This window comes from Pteropus medius, unplaced genomic scaffold, assembly GCF_902729225.1.
Source record: "Pteropus medius unplaced genomic scaffold, Ma_sr-lr_union100, whole genome shotgun sequence".
Lineage (NCBI taxonomy): Eukaryota > Metazoa > Chordata > Mammalia > Chiroptera > Pteropodidae > Pteropus > Pteropus medius.
The window spans coordinates 4,425,488-4,440,720 of NW_024342475.1; the positions used below are offsets into that span (position 1 = coordinate 4,425,488).

At 34.0% G+C, this 15,233-nt stretch overlaps 1 protein-coding gene and 1 non-coding gene across 7 annotated transcripts in view; both read right to left on the reverse strand.

Moving 5' to 3' along the window:
* The window catches only part of MYO16 (myosin XVI), a 513,348-nt gene that overhangs the window by 435,869 nt on the left and 62,246 nt on the right, over positions 1 to 15,233 (reverse strand). The window lies entirely within an intron of this gene.
* On the reverse strand, positions 9,776 to 9,880 carry LOC120605379 (U6 spliceosomal RNA). The gene has a single exon (XR_005653624.1). It is a non-coding gene; the product is annotated as a U6 spliceosomal RNA (small nuclear RNA).

Here is a 15,233-nt window from a genome sequence, read left to right on the forward strand (position 1 = left end):
AAATTTGCTAAAGCATGTATAACTGAGAAAATCACCTTTTTCCCTTCTTTGTCTTTTAGAACTTTGCCAGCATTTCCTTTTTTTTTTTTTCAAATGTATGATTCCCTCAGGAAGACTTAAGAATTTAGATTTACTTATCTTTAGTTTTAATTAGACCTAAGATTTTAAAGAGAATGATTGCATTAAACTGAACTGAATCTAACAATCAAAAGGCAAAAGCAAACCAAAAAGAAAGAAAAAAGTTTGGTAGAGAAACATACACACTCTAAAGTTAAAATAAGGGAATTAAAATTTGCTTGCGGAAAACGCAGGGTTAATTCTGCACAGGGGTAGGGGTGGGCTGTGTGGGGAGGTCTCTCGTCTCTTAAAAGGAGGGGTGCACTAGAGCTGACCCACTTACCACGGTGTGGATGAGAGGCTCCGACAGAAGGAAAAGGCAACCTTTGAAATCTCTCCTCTGCATTGACTTTAAGTCTTCACTTGCAGATCCGATCCACACTCAAAAGTCTTGAGACATCCCTCTCCCCTCCCCCACTTCCCCCAAGGCAGCTGATGGGGCCGATTCCTTTAAGTCAAAGCCTGACTTCTTTGTTAAAAAAGTCATTCTAGAAAACACAGAAGCTCGGGTCGACCTAAAGGCAGCCCCAAATTCAGCCCCGCAGCAGTTGACCACTGTTCTTTTGTGACTGTAGTGCAGCTCTTTAATTAACAAGAAGAGATGTCTAAATTCTACTCAAGGCAAGAAAAATATTTAAGACTTGAATTTGTAAAGAACTGTGAGTTGTGCACAACTTTTTATCTCTAGAAGCACTCCAAGTAGCCAGTGTGATGAACATCAACATCAATATAATAAATAAAGTTAAAAGTTTACCAGTAAAACTTGTTAAGTGGAAAGAATTGAAGGGTAGTAGCAAGGGAAAAGAAGGTGTGGCAATCAGCAGCTTTATTTACTGGAGGGATCAGAGGTTGCTTAGAGCTAAGCCCTTGTTTTGTATCAAAACACTCCCCAGCAGCACAGTGATTAGAGTCCAGGGGTTGGAGAAGTGTCTGTAGGGGAAGCTGGTTGGGGTTATTAGAGACTGGACTGGCCTGCCACTGAAAGCATGTCACCACCTTAACTGCAGTGGTTGTTTTAATCACTTGGGAAAGTAATCTTCCATAATATTCAAAACTGTTTTGAGAAAACTGAAGCAAGCTGTAAGTCAGATCCTTTATAATACATACTAAATCTGGACTTTTTTTCTAGTCATGCGGGGATGGGGAAATTTGACCTGATTCCATTAATCCATTCAATTTCATAGAATGAATTAAACAAGCTCAACACTCCAATGAAAAGCTGGAGTAAAAGTAATAAAGACAATGTGAACTCTATAATTTTCCAATCTGACAGTCCAGGCTTCTGTGATTGGCTACTGAAAAATAAATACCTCCATGTAAAACAATTAGAGCTCATTAAAAAGGAGAGATGAAATGTACAGGAAGAACAAATTCTCAAGAGAACTCAAGATTTTGACATTTTTATTTCAGAATTACTCAGGCTACCACAATATTCTTGAAATATATAGATTGCATATATTTAAAAGAGTTCAAAGTCTGGAAAGAAATAAATTATTGTTTCAATATATATGATCCAAAAGTCACTATGGCTTACCTTTCAACAAAAGCAATCTATAACAAATCATAAAGAAGTGAGAAGATATTCTCTCTCCCAACTTCTGTGAGTATAACATCACAGAAATTTTGATTTAGAAGGGTGCTCACTAACTATGAGTTCAATCTCCTTCTCAGCACAAGGGTCCTATCCAGCCTATGCCTGAATATTTCTAGAGAGCTCACAACCAGGCAATGGTACAGGACCTATCATTTGCTCAGCAACACAGGAATGGAAGAGTCTTTAAGAACTAATCTAGCTGCAGGCATTGCATGAAAGTATTCAATGAGGTATCTATGCATTTAGTTCCAGAGTTGTCTGAAAGTGTTCATCTCCCAAGTATCCCATTAGGGGACAGGTAATGGGTATTTCCAGTACAAGTAAGTTGGAGCCAATCCTCCAGTGTACATATTCCAAACTATTTGTTAAAAGATGGCAGGATGCTAATCATCTAGCCAGGGAAGAGTGTGGCTGGCAAGAATAGAATAAACCAGCTGGGATTACAAAAGTGGTTTAATTAGTCAGAGGGTGAGAGAAACAAGCATGCATGAAGGTGGAAAGAGTATGTCAATGCCCTCCAGCCAAGACTCCCAGGAACACTCCTTAAGCTGAATAAGTTTGGGTATCACTCACTGCAGTGGGGGATAATGCACACCCTGGGGAATTGTGGGTATCTCAGTAAGAAGGATTTTTTATAGGATATGGGCCTACCTGAGATAATTTTGGAGTGGATTCCAGGAAGCACAGCTTTTCTCTGAATCAGATGATATCAGAACATTGGGTTAATTCTATGACTGCGCATTAATAAATCTATCGCTTAGGACGGAAAACTAGAGCAAAGGTAAAGCTACAGTTGGTCAAGAAGCAGCATCACTCACATAGACCAACATGGGGGATATCTGGTCATTTCTGTGGCTTGAATTATGTTCATGTTTTTGTCTATATTCTTATAGGATAATGGAGGGATCTCATTTTTGTCTTGATCCACCATAAACAGAGTGTCTGATGTTGGTGTCTAGCAAAACTGTTTATTTTCAGCTGAAGAATACAGTAGGCTAGCTGTGCATTCTGGGCAGCTCCCGGATGGCAGAGCCCACTTTACTTTCTTCAGAGGATAAGTGAGGGTGAAATACTTCTACTGGACAGGAGGCCTGAGTTGCTGTCCAATATTAGGAGCCCAGTAGACATCTTTGTGCAGTAAAACTCTAAGTGTGACCTCTTTATCGGTGTTTGAGGAGGATTAGCGACCCCTGATCTTGGTCAAGTGGGTTTATGAGATTCATAGGTAAGGTCTGAGGAAAGCAGGGACTGGACTGGAGTTAGCAAATCCCTCACAAGCTAGACAAGCCCACACTTGTCCAGTGCTCTAGGTAACAACTTTCCAGTGTCATAGGTCAAAATATGCCACTATATCAACCACAGTCTGTATTCCTCACTGTCATTAATGCTGTCTTAGATGTGACCAGATCAAGGAGACTCTGCATTCTCAGCTGCAGCTCATGCCTGTCCCTTTAACTTTGCATCCAGGTAATTCATCCCCAAAATCCTTCACCAGGACTCTGTTCTGTTGGGTTAACCCAACTCCAGCATTCCTTCTGCATCTGTAATACAGTTTAAATCATACTAGCATTGAAACTTATATTTTGATTTTACAATCTTCTAGAACAGTTCCCTGAGTATTTTAGTTTTTAGTTTATTTTACTCTCTCTCTCTCTCTCTCTGCTGCGTTGATATTAAATAACTGCTAAAAAAAACATTCTCTGATCACAAGGTGTTGTCAGTCCATCTTAAGCATTATATGCGCCCTTAATTAATTACTCTTCATTTACTCATCGATTTTAAGAAAAAAAGTATCCCCCTATTAGATAACAGTGAAATGATAGTTGTGTGAATATCCTTATATTACAAGGTAAAAAATGTAGTATTCCATCCATGTTCACTATAAATAAAGTACGTTCAAAATAAAATACATTTTTTTAGTTTAAATATAACTCTACGGAGAGACAGGATATTATATTTTGAAGAAATTATAGTTATTATTTCTTCTAAAAAAGTAGTACGAGGGCTTACAAATTTAAATAAATAAATTATATGAAAGTCTTCTGTTTCAAGAGCAGCATATTTTGTTTCTATATTAAAAAACAACCTTGTACCATCAAACCTGATTGAGAATGACCACATGCTCATAGCAAAACACTGAAGGTAGAATGAATCCTATGTAGCAAAAGGTAGTAGAATGTGCCACCCCAATAGATGACTGTAGGAGTTTAAGTCATGCTACCCCCACTAAAAAATTAGGCCCCTCTGCTATGTTGATTGTTCTGAGCTGTAGGCACTTGCAAAACAGTAGATGCAGAGAGACCCTTCTCTGAATTCCCCTTATCTGCCTAAAGACAGATTCTCCAAAGGATCTTGAGTGTCATAAATCACACCCCCCGCCCCAAATATGGGAGTTTCATCAACCAAGCAAGATGCACTTTTATCAGAGGAAAGGATACTAGAAGTGGACACCACATCCACACAACTTTGTCACAAACTATATTTATTTTGGATTTGTATTTCCGCTATTGAAACCTCATTAGAATCAGCTTCTTGCTCTGCTAGAGCCAGCGATGTTTCCCGTACACATGGACTAAAAATGTTGAGTAAAGCCAAATGGATAATTAAGGACATCAGGGACAGACTACGGACCTCAGTTTAGTCATCTTCCAGGCATTTTTTCCTATTCTTCTAAGGGCCCATTCATCTTTTCTAAAAATCTCTTGCTTTTCCCAAGAAGCCTCCTTCCTCTTTCCCTATTAAGATGATATTTAATCCTGGATTCTAAGTCACCTCTTTGAATTACTAATTTTTCCCTGGTATATACATGAGGTATACATGTTAATAAACTTCTGTTTTTCTCTTGTTGTCTTTACTTTATTATAGGGGTCATAGCTAAGAACTCAAGGGAGTAGAAGAAAATTGTTTTTCTTCCCCTACAGTAGATAACTATACACATGCGCGCGCGCACACACACACACACACACACACACACATGCACACACACACGCATGCAATCACAATGTGCTCCCTTAAAGGTTTGTTAACCTTTGTCTCAAAAATTAGGTAAATATCTTTTATTTCTTTTTTTTGTTTTTTTAATTTTTTTCACTCAAATGCTTCTATTCACAGAGTACAAATATTGGCAGGTTTGTTGCTTTCCCTTAGAGCAAGTTCGGCACCAGTAAAAAGACAGAAGACAGGAAAAGCTCTTTCTTTTCTTCTCCGCACTCAGCCATGTTATACTCAAAGTCAGGACCTTTTCCAAATTTGCTAGAAAAAGACAGAATCAAGAGCCAAATAAAAGCCCATTTAACTTCTTTTTATTTGAAACTTCAAAGTAGGTCATTTACACAGTGAAAAGGACAAGGAAGAAAAAAGAGAAAGCCGTTAACATACAAACGAAGGCTCAACAACAGTAAAACCCAAACCCAAATACTTTTTTTCCCTCTAAAGCATTGTCCAGTACTGTCAGGAAAAATGAGTCATGAAATTCGTTTTGTTATGTTTCCTTCCAATCATTATGAAAGGTCATTGACTGTAAGCTAAAAAGGAAAAAGGAAAAAAATAGCCTAGGACTCAAGATAAAAGGATGGAGATATTAACCATTTATGACACCGAATGCCAGATTTCTTTTTCTTTTAAAAAGCAAGTGATTCAATATTTTCTGTTGAACTCAATTTACAACTATGATTTCAAATACAGTATGCTCTTCCTTTATGTTTAGTTAAAACTACTGTTCTTATCAACTAACTACATTTCCTGGAAGACTGTAGCTCTTACTAATCTTAAAAATTTTGTTCTTGCCTATAACAACCAAGCCCACACTTTGAGGTACCTAATTATCTGCTCCAGGCAAGCTTTTCAAACTGCAAAGTGCACAGAAATCAGTGGGGGTGGGGAGTGGAGGGGGGGGGAGGGCTTGTTCAAATGCAGATTAAATTCAGATCTGGTGGAGGACCTGAGATGCTTTTCCAAAAAGCCCAGGTTCTATCAACACTGCTGGCCCACAGATGGCAAAGGAAGAGAAAACTAAGAGAAAAATTCAGCAACCCATGACCTACACCCAGAGATTCAGTTTAAGTACTTGTACAGTAGGGGATGATCATCTTTATTTTTAATGAATTCGACAAATGACCATAATACAATTCATCAGTTTCCTAGGGCTGCCATAACTGAGCCCCACAACCAGGAGGCTTACAACACCAGAAATTCATTCCAACAGGACTGGAAGCTAGAAATCCAAAAGCAAGGTGTTGGCAGGGTTGCGCCGTCTCTGAAAAGTTCTAGGGGAGAAGACCTCCTTGCCTCTTCCAGTTTCCAGTGTGGCTGGCTATCCTTGGTGTTCCTTGGGTGCTAGTTGCATTGCTCCAATCTTCAGTGGGCCTTATCGCTTTTGTGTCTCCTCTGACTCTATGTTGTCACGAGGCATTTTCCTCTCTGTGTGGTTTCTATGTCCAAATTTCCTTCGTCTTATAAGGACACCAGTCATTGGATTAGGGCCCACCACACTCCAGAATGACCTCATCTCAACTAATTACATCTGCAAAAAACCTATTTCCAAATACGGTCCAGGGGTACCAGAGATTATGGCTTCAAAATATCTTCTTGGAGACAAAATCGTGTGCACACCAAAAATTTGGATTCACTAAAACTGTGTTTCTCCGTATTGATTATTCATTAGAATCATTGGGAAATTTTCATTCATTAGAATCATTGGGAAATTTTCAAAATTACATCAATGCTGGGCTCTAACCAATTAAATCTGACCCTTTAGGTGTAAAACCAGGCATCACTATGCTTTAAAAACTTCTCAGGTAATCCTAGTGCATAGCAAGGGCTGAGAACCACTGTAACACTTAGATTTTACAGCTCTTTACAAAGATGAGAAATATTTTTAAATGCAATGTTTATATTTTCTTTCTTAGTATGCATTGGAAAAAATATCCTGGTAATTTAATCTATACTAAAAAATGCTGTTTGGAAAACAGAGGCTTTTTGATAATAGCTTTCAAGAACCCAAAACTACACAGTATAAATATATATATGCCTTACTGTTAAAAGGTATAGCTGAAAATTATTGGATTTTGCTAACCAATGTCACCATGAAAAAAAAAGAACACAAAACTTTCACATTAATATGATTATAGGTATTTGATGATTTTTTTAAACAGGCACAGTACAGATTATGAAATATTTATTCCTATATATATTCATTACGGATATTTCGATATAAAAGTAAAGAAAGATTAAGAAAGAAAGTGTATATGAAAGAATTAAACTGAAGAAATTTGAGCTTAGGAAGTTAAACTGAGTAAGTTCATGATATCTTAACACTGTTTTTAAATCTTGTCCACCACATTATCTCTCTAATTTTGCTCCAAAGAGAATATAATGTAGGACTAATATAATGTATCTGGACTAATCTCTCCAAATTGCCCCCAATTTTCCAGAGCTGTGATTCCAGAAAACACTTGGTAATAGCTTATAAACTTTTAAAACAAAAAGACGTAATTTCCAGGTAAAACATAAAAACAAGGAAATAAGAGAAAAAAAAAGAATGGGGTGTTCAATATATATAGTCAGACCCAGAACCATAGAAAATACTTTGAAAAACTTAAATGACTAATATTAGGTGTCATTTTCTTTTTTGGATTGAAGATAATTTTATAGGTATTTGCTTTGTTGTTATGATTACTGGCTAAATTAATAAAACTTTCAGAAAATAATAAAATTCACTGCTTATTACAAAATGGTATAAAGTAAGGAGCTAAAGAAATACCGGTATATTATAATCCAAAGGAAAATAAATAGTGCATTAATGAAAATACTAGGAGCTAGTAAATTAAGATATAGCATAATTAAATGTGAGAAATAAAATACTAATATGGAAGTGTACCAAAACATATTAATCAGGTTAATAATTGTAAACAAATCATATAACCTGTTCAATAAGAAAAGATACGAATAAAGAAATCAACATGAGATTTTGCAAAACTATGTCATAATTCATCATCCAAACAGGACCCTTGAGAGGGAAAGAAGTTACTATTAATAATTATGCAATGACAATAGCTACAATCGGGGACTAGCCCTCAAACCTGAAATACATAGTAAATATAGTTTTAATCCACTCTACCAGTACTGCTGGCTTCACCTTACTCGAGCCTCTGCCTCAGCCTCTGAAACACCTTCCCAATGTCTTTTTCATGATTGAATATTAAAGGGTACACATTTAGTCAATATTTATTCCAAAATGTTGTACACACAATCCATAAACTAAATCATTTTATGAGTAAGAATGGGCACATTATGCTATGGTGATATCGACCCCAAATCTTAGTGGCTGAAAACAACCACTTTCTTTGTCTTTCATGTCACATGTCTGTGAGAGGTGGGCAGGGGGGTCTCCATTCAATTAATGCTTGAATGTTGCCAGTCACCATGTGAGAGGAAAATGAATGTACAAGGCCTCACACCACAGTGAGTGACATGCCCTGGAAAAGACATTTAACACATTCTCTCTCATCTCATTTGTGCAAACTCATCACATGGTGAGGCCCAATCACAAAAGGCCTAGAAAGTACAATCCCAACTTGTTTCTGGAAAAGGTGAAGTGGAACTATTGGCAGATATATTTTTATATATATAAAAATATCTTTGTAACTCAGTACCTTCTTGACTTTCATTCTTGTTGTAATGATCTTTCTAGTTTTGGGGGCCAGAGTTTTTTGAAAGCGAGGCAGTCTATTCTCTTTCTCTCTTTTCTTCAGTATAGTTTTCTCTCTGATTTCTGTCTTGCTTTGTATTCTTTTTATAACTTCTAATAAATGTATATAAGCCTGCTCTTGCTACAGAAATACTGCAGAACAAACTATATTTCCCGTATGCACAATCTCTGTGATCAGCACAGCCTGGAAAATAACCACATTTGTCAAAGCACAAATTAGGAAAACTTCCCTTTCCCAAACAAAGTGGTGATCGTAACACACAAGTATCATTCCTTTCAAGACACGAAAAGCTGAGCATATTGCATTTAATACTCTGAGAAGCAGAGTATACACAAGAATTCCATATACAGGATAACCCTACCATGTAAACTTAATATGTGTGTATAATATATAAGCTTTCCAAAAGGATGTTAAAGGTTATTATTCCCGAGTGATGGAACTGCAGGCCATTTTTTAAAATGTCTGTCCTTGTTTAGATAGTTTCTTTGTTTCCCAGATACTCTGCAGTACATTTACATTTATTTACATTGTTATGTAAGAAAAAAAAAATTGTGCACTTCAGGTCCTGGCTATTCAGATGTATTTGTTTCTCTCTGAGAAAGCTGACTTAAGGCTCAGATGTTAATCTCTGCTTACAGGTGTATGATAGCTTTAGGCTGCTTTTAGAACATCATTTGATTGTATAGTTAGTTACAATAACCTGGTGTTTTAGAAATAGAGTTAGGTGTTATAGGAGATCATTTTCACTTCCAACAGAATTTTAATGTGAAAAATTGGTTATAGTTATATGGAATTGCATGATGGACAAAAATTACATATGAACCATTATTCTCAGTAGAACAGAGAATTAGCAAATACTAACCTCAGCTTTATGCTCCCTCACAATGGACATCTTCAAAATCTTAATTCAAATCCTATTCCTAATCTATAGAATAAATTATCTAAATATATTGCTAACACTTACTGTTTAATTCAAAATGTATAAAATTTTGAAACACACGTAACCCTTCAAATATAACATTGTGTGCTATTTAAGTAAGGTGAACTATCACATTGCCATGATAACTAAGAGCCTTAATAGGCCCTTAGTTCATTAGCTATATAATGGCTATTACTCTGCAAAGAGCAAGTGTCTACTGGAAAAGAACATTTATAATTTTATATTTATTTCTAGGGAGGGAGTTGAGAATCCAAATTTCTACTTGCTATGTTTCTTTGGATAGATTACTTAATCCTTCAGCTTGCCAAATGGAGCTTTAATAGTACTCAGCTTATTTCTTATAATAATTTTTAATTTAAACTGTTATAAGGATGAGAATATTTTCTGAAAAGAAAAAATTAGATAAAGGAGATTTTTTTTTTTTTTTGGCCCACAAATTTTCATGTCATCCTTGCACAGGGGCCATGCTCTTCTTCTCTATAGTTCTAATTTTAGTATATGTGCTGCCAAAGCGAGCACAGATTTTAATTTTTAAAAAAGGTTATTTCTTTATTTCAATATTTTCAGCATAAAATGGTCATCTATAAACTTCTTTTTGTTAATTTTAATTTAATTTAAATCTATGTATTGTTCTTTATTCATTTACTATAAATTAGTATATTCTAATAATCTTTTCTTACTATATCTGGGATATGGGGGTATATTTCATGTATGTATCACATATATAAGTATATAAGTTATTACCTTTCTTAAATGTAATTTTATTTAAAATAGTGTTAATTGAGTGAGTATTCTGTGCCAGGATCAATTGTAAAAACACTTCCATGTTAACTTATCAAATTCTCCAAAAATTCATGTATTTCAGTTTACAAACTGAGTGTCATGTAATTTAATTAGCTGAAGATTAAGCATTATTATAAATAGAAATTGAACTATTGCTCCATCTTTTGATTTAAAAGAATTTTGAGAAAATAATTATTTAGATTTTTATCAAAATATAAATCTAACTTCAAATATATCTGATTAATGACCACCTTTAAAATATCTTCCCAATGTTCCCTGTTACTCTCAGTTCAAACATGAACTCCAACAGAAAATTAATGTTTTGGTTATAACTAAATAACAAATCTGACATAACACTAAGGAGGGAAAATTCATCGAATCTCAGATTTCACCTTAAATATATGGAAAAATTATACCTCTATTGGACAATCTCTAAAACCAGAATTAAATTTATTATTCCCCTTAAAAACAGTAAGTCATGATTAATGATAATTGCTATAAGTCACAAATTTTGTCTAAAGTTGTTCTAATAAGCATGTATCTGACTTCAAATACTATTCGATCAGAAATCATAGACAATACAAATAATTTTATCCAATTAATGTATTAAAACTGATTCGAAAATAATTTTCATAGAAAATAAATCTCAGAGAGTCACTCCTTCCTTTGGATCCTTAATTACTGATCTTTTGATAATGACTTCTCAATAGGGTTTTAAAGTATTATTAAATTACATCAAACAATAGTACAATAAGTAATGTGAAAAAACAAGTTACCAAAAGGCATGATTCCATTTTTACATAAAGTTATGTAAAAATACATAACTTTATGTAAAAATACATAACTTTATGTACATCTTATATATAAAATATCTTTTTTGTAAAAAGAGTGACGATAGCTACCAGAAAACTAGCAGTTACTGTTTCTGCCTGGTGATACTGACAGTGGTTTTAATTCCTTCATTTTTCTTGTGTTTGTTTTCCAAATGTTCTACATTGTGCCAGAAACAGCTTTGTAACTTAGAAAAGTTACAGAGCAATACAAAATCCAGAAATGAGTAAATTATTATCATTCATCATTCCAATACTTTGTCAACAGATGCATTTTCATTTCATTAAATCCTCTTCTGTATTTGTTCATATAAATGCAATAATACATACCACGGTTTTATTTGAAATTATTATAAATTCGTCTCTGAAAAAGTCCCAAAAATAAAATCTACCACTTTTCTAACTATTCAAAAATAGTGATATATAACTGGATTATAATATTTCGAGTTTATTATGTTTACCTGTAGTGTTCATACTGAAACCCAAAATTTTAAAGTTTTAGCCATCCAATCATGTATCAGGAAAGCTTTTCTGACTAAACTCTTTTCTAGAACTCTTTGCATCTGAATAAAGGAATCACAGTGAATAATGCCATCAACCTTGTCAACTTGATGTATGGGTCTTTTTTCCATCTCCAGGACGATTTATAGATTTGCTCCAAAAAGTAGCTCTTATATTACATATTGAGTACCATCTTTGATCAAAAATATGAAGAAAATAAATGAGTACAAAAGAAAGCGCTACATCTATTTCTGAAAAAAAAAAGCAGAAATGAAAACAAGATAATCACTATTGCTCCTTTCATTTTAAGATGTAATAGCCAAAACACACACCATATAATTATACGAATCTTCAAATATTGTTTCTCTTTGAATGCTTTCTTTACTATTTCAATATTTACTCATAAACTTGACTTTTAACATTTTCTGAATCTAAAATATCAACCTGAAAGCTGAGTATTTATGGTAATATTGCAATTTAGTGTTTTTTAAACTGATTTTCCATAAATGATCCCACTGGGGTGGATGACTCTATAATCCTAGAGATCAACAAATAGGTAATATTTTCATCATTCTTCTCCTGCCAAAACCATTCATAAACTTTTAGGGAATGACTGCATGCACTGTAGTGTTCCTTAACACAAGCTTATCTTCCTTTGTATGAAGGGATATTCACCTCTCCCTTAATTCCTCTGTAGCACCCCCTCCACACACACTCATTTCACCCTATTCATCCCTCAAGATTCAACGCAGCAGTCACATGACAGAAGCCATCTCCAACACAGTGTACAAGAATGCGTGGCAATTGCCCCTGCTATCTGTCCCCACAGCACTGTTTCCTACTGTTTACACTGTGAATTGAAATGTTCTGCTTAAATGTCTTTCTTGTTCCCCTGGCTGTTTGGGGGTATGCTGGATGCTGAGTAGGGGTTTGTCACCTGTCTCTCTTGGTTAAAGCATCTTTTTCATCCTTAAAAACATCCTGAATTTTAGAAAGTATATCTATTTCGTTTTGTACTTCCAGTGTCTATGTGAATTCCTTGTGTAGAAGAGGCTCAACACATTACTGTGGAACTTGATAGGACAGAAACAAACTGAGATGTGAGGTCAAGATCAAGGTAAAAATGACTCAGTGGTGTTTTATCACTGAGTTTCGTATATTTTCACTACCTTCCATCATTTCTTTAAATCTGAAATAGTTGACAAACCATCAATGAAGGTCTCAAAAATCAAACCATCATGATGAAAAGTACTGGGGAATCTGAACTAATTTACATAAAAACTATTTCCAAATTAGTAAAAATGTTAAGTATTCACCTAACCTTAAAATGGCCTTAATGGTACACAGAAAATACATTATTGAATATTTCTAAATAATTTACAGTCTCTCAAATGGAAATAATGAATATGCATTAGTTCAATAAACTTATTGTGAATGCCAGAAGAATCTAAACAACTTCAAATGATTCTAATAGTGTTGACATACTTTGCCTACTTCATAATATTGCCTAGAGCAACCCTGTGAGAAAGAGCAGAAAGAGTAACTAGTGGGGACATGATAATAAAAAATATAGGTATTTTATACAAAAATAAGCAAGAAGAAGGGGGAAGGTTTATAAGCAGAAAAAATATACCTCATTTACTTGAAAATACCTCTGAACAAGAATCAGATAGCAATAGAACTTGAATATTTTCTTCAATTTAGCTTGCATATTATATGTGTATGTCAATCTGTATATGACTTAGGATTCTGACAGTCCAAAAGAATTTAAACCAAAATCTCTAATGATATTCACATTACTAGAATGTGATTCTACATTTAGAAATTTGTATTAGATAAACTTTTCCTTTTTGCTATATTGTTTTAATAAATCATAAATAATCTCAGTAAGTTCTTGTACCTCTTTTCACTCAACTAAAATAGATACTCCAAAAGTGATGCCCTAAAATGATTATATTTATTGTACTAATTATATGCATCCACATGGATTTATGAATTTATCCAATATAAAGTTAATTTATATTATAATTTATATAATAATTTAGAATCTTAGTCTCATGTTTATTTTTCCAAAAGAATTGAAATTGTATTTTGGAAAGAAAGATGTCTGTTAAAGTCTTATAAAACAATTTATACACATTTATTTTCCTCATTATTCTTAGAATATCTATACAGTCTAAATGTTAAATATGTTTGTATATTATTTTCTAGATTGCTAAACTGTGCAAAATAAGTAGCTACTCTAGGAGAAGTTTTTAACTGATTTCCCTTCTCTATATGCTCTCCATTCCCTTAGTAAAACAGCCTAATCGTTGTTGGTGACATCCTGGGTACAGACTGCCACTAGCTGGTTATCCAATCTACCCAAAGAATTCTATGCCCATCTGTAGAAATATGAGCTTACCAAGAGCGCATTACCTTTAGTCCCACATTTGGATATGCCATTTATATTTGTTATGGTTATATACTTAACTCAATTAACAGATGAATTAGGTACAAAAAAGATGAAGTTATTACTATGAAAATTAAGCTTAATACTTTGTGAGTACAAAGTTGCTCAAAAGAACACTGTCCGATTAGTTGGATAAACAATTTTAAATGCTCAAGGAGAAATTCATAAAACCTAGGAAGACACTGCAGTCAAAATTTTTGCACACATTTGTTTTAGTTCTACTTCAATCTGAAGAATTTTAAGTCTGTAAATCACAAGGCATGTAATATAGGTGTGATTCAATGAAGAAATAGACTGCCAACATGTGGACCCATACTCAGAAAAGCCCCTCATCAATATGTTCAGGTGTACATTTACATTTAAGTATTTCAGTATATGCAAACCATAGTGTTAATTAGAACTCCTTTACTGATTTTATTTAAAAATTTTCTGATATGAGTGAATTATTCCAACTAGAGAAAAGCCATTCCAAGTAAGAAATGACACGTGCAGCACCCATTGTTAGATGGGAATTAGCAGGTGAGATGCAAACAGGCTTGATGGACTAGGGTGTGTGGCAGTAAACAGGAGAGGTTAATGGAAGAGGCATGCAGGGGAACTGTGGGGTCTTACGTGGTAGCTTATATAATTTAATTTTTAAATTAAAGTCTTTCTTTATTCACTTATAAGTTTATAAATTGTTTCTTATAAAAAAATCTAACTTTTCAATTAAAGTCTTTCCTTTTATACTTGTAAGCTTATAAATTATTCTCAATATCTAAACACTTTTTTTGCTGAAGTACACACTAAGTTACTTATACTTTCTCAGTGTAAATAGAAAATAACATTACACCACTAACTTATTAGAGTTTTCTTTAAATATACTCATTGCTTTTATTTCAAATAATTATATACACTAATATAGAATATTTTCTAAGATATTCTTTCTCAGCCTTTCCCCATATCTACCACCCTCTCTTTCACATTTATCCAAACTCCTTTATATTGTTAGGCTAAATAATCAAGGATGCATAATATAAAATATGTATTGGTATTGAATATATTTTTATGTTTATTCAGTTCCTCAGTTTGTGACAGTGAAAAACAAGGGATAATTTCCTCCAAAATCCAATGTAGAAAATTTTCTGCAAATCTATTTAGACAGCAAAAGTCTGGATAGAAAAGAACAAAGAACACTTGCTTACTAATGTCTACATAACTAGATATTTCAAAATAAGTATCTAAGGCAAATTATTAATACATATTTACTTCAAATACTTCTATGCCCTTTTTTAGCAACAGTGTCCACCTTGTGAAAGTAGCTAGA